The sequence below is a fragment of the Pithys albifrons genome, chromosome 13, assembly GCF_047495875.1.
Source record: "Pithys albifrons albifrons isolate INPA30051 chromosome 13, PitAlb_v1, whole genome shotgun sequence".
NCBI lineage: Eukaryota > Metazoa > Chordata > Aves > Passeriformes > Thamnophilidae > Pithys > Pithys albifrons.
In genome coordinates this window covers 7,737,137-7,739,941 of record NC_092470.1, presented here as the reverse complement: position 1 = coordinate 7,739,941, position 2,805 = coordinate 7,737,137, and positions in this window count along the sequence as shown.

Below are 2,805 nucleotides of genomic sequence, written 5' to 3'. Positions count from 1 at the left end.
AAACCCAACCCACTAGCACTTGAGAAGCTGAACATTTTATTCCCTTGTGGAAATACTGCACAGCTCCAGCAGTTAGTTACTCTTTAACTTACAACTTCTCTTGAAGTGTTTCCTACTGACCATTTTAGGACAGTTGTTCACACTCAGCCCACCTAATGTTTGGTTCTTTCAGCTAAGCAATTCTTTCAGCTGTGGAGTTAGTCCTCTTGAATGCTGCTTCTATCCTTTCACCCTCTCTAGCTTGACTTTCTTGCAGGGCTCCTCTGCTAATGGAATTCGGAAACATTCATACTATTGCTTCCACTTCTTAGCAAAACCTTAAAATCTGTTTGGTGAGCTCTCTTGTGGTTCTACATTTCATATGCATGCCTCTAACATATATAACTTCCATTTTTGGAGGAGGTCTGCATTTTCTTCCCTCAGATGGCACAGTTGTTGATATTTATGGCTGGCACTGCCAGTATCCTCCTCATCATAACCCTGGGAGCAGGGCCCAGGTGAGAGAGCAACAGGAAACCATAATCACAGAGTATTTTCTTTCCATTGTTCAACTAGATGGTCCATTGGATGTGACTAAAAGGCAGAGGGTAAAACGGAGGGTTAATCAAGTGGGTTATTAATTAGGGTCAAAGCTTTCATGATGTTTATCTTTACTTGGCCATCTTGTAATGCCACATACATCGTTAGATTTAGGAAATGTCTTTAGAATCTCTTGCTGAATAAGGAGAAACTTCGTTCAGTGTTCTCTGCTGCCCCCTTTTCCCTTTGAACAGTGTGGCAGGGCCTTGAAATTGACAACATTCAAAAGCTGCAGGGTTTTACCAAGGAGCTGAGCTCTCCTCCCCTGTGTACTCTGTTCTTCAGTACTTTCTTAGGACATCTGCTTGAACCTCCTTATGGAGCTGAGACGGACCTGTGATCTGACTTAGCATCACAATCCTGACAATGGAGTTAAATATTATGATTTTGATAAAGTATTGAAGACAATCTGAACAAGAGCAAATGCGAAATACCTATTTCTCCACCCTATAAAGACAGAAAATTGTTATAAGGAAGGCAACATGATCTGAAGAAGAGAGAAGGAATTTCTGTCTCTGACATGTTATTGCCCTACTATTAGCTGAAAAATAGCATTAATGTCTTAACACCTAATATGAGACGAAACTCAGAGGTATCCAAATACTTCTTTGTAAGTAAGACTTGCATCTGCACAAGAGAAAGAACTGCTATAGACAAAAAACTAAAAATTGTTTTCATAAACCTATTTATTTATTTATCATTTTCCTGGAAGAGAGGAAGTGGTTTATCTCATTCCTGCTGTAATGAATGGCCTCCCTCGCATCCTCCCTCAGTTCTACTGTATACATAATTCTGAAAGACTTCTCTCAGAGACATAACAAACATATACTTTAGCATGCTGTGATAATGAAGGTCCTGAATAATATCTTTGTTTCCCAGTGGTGTAGGGTAAAGGTTTTCCAACTGCCATACACAGGCTATTTTCAGGGGCTTCTCAGAGGCAGCTCCCAGCTGTGTGTGCCACAGGCAGGTCCAGTAGAGCAGGACCTGCAGCTCTCCTGGCTCAGGCAGCACCAGCACAGATGGAGTCATCTCATGATTCACCAGCGACGTGGTGCTCCACAGGCCAGTGTTTGCTGAAACAGCCAAAGGCAGAGTGGTGTTTGGATGCAGAGGTAGAGAAAGGTGAGTAAAAGGACACAGAAAAGCAGTTAAGGATTAAAACTGGGTCGTGGGGGTGAAGTGGGTGGTTCAGGGGTGAAACTGGTGGTTGTAAGGTCACTGTTGCTGCAGGGAACACCATCAGGTCCTGAATGGAGGAAGGGAAGAGCACCGGTGGGATAACAGAAATTACCTATTTGCTCAAATTGTAAAGCTCTGCCCTGTTTAGGACAGATAAAAAGGAAGGCACTGAGCATCTACAACACAGGCCAAAGTAATCTGCCAGAACTGGGCTCAGGTTTTGGTGCCAAGTCAAATGACAGAAAGTACTTGTAAATCAACCAGACAGTGTCAAGTCAGTACCACACTGATGAAGCTGCTCAAGATGCTTAAGAGATAAAAGTGTAATATTTTTCTCTAGGAGGCTCAATTCTTTGAGATATTCAGCAACTTCATGTCTTAAGACCGTGGAAAATATTATTATAATGATTCATATTGTAACACCTATGCACTTCCAAGCTAAACAAATTGGAGATATATAGTCCCTCACTTCCCTGTACTGCATTATAGGGAGCCACTGGACCGAAGCAAATTTCATTAAATGTTCCTAAATTTATTCTGCCTCGTTGCTCTTATGTAAACAGGGCAGTTCACTAGAGAGTAAGACATTCAGCCCAAAAAGAGCATTGTGAGGGAATATGCAAATTCAAAACACTACACCAAGGTAAGATTCCTTGTTAGCCACTGAAATCTCTCAGAGGTGACCAGACAGGGGCTTTTGTGTGCAGGGAACAGCACAGCATTCTCCCAAGCATTCGCTCTCTTTCACAACCTCCCCTTGAAAACTCTTTGGACAGCCAATAGTGGCATGGTTTAAACCCCAATCTAGGTCAGAGAGAAATTTGTGACTGTATTTTGGTTCCTTACTTTGTGGTTTATCTTTTTGCCTTTCTTTTTGATCAGGATGATAAAAATAACATTTTATTCATTTTTACCAGGATAAAAAAAAAGTAACATAGCAGGAAAGGTAATGAATAATCCATTCTGTAAGAAAAAAGAAGAGCTCTAATTGTGAGTTCACTGGCATTATCTAAGCAGTATAAATAGAAGTGTGCTCAGAGGAGG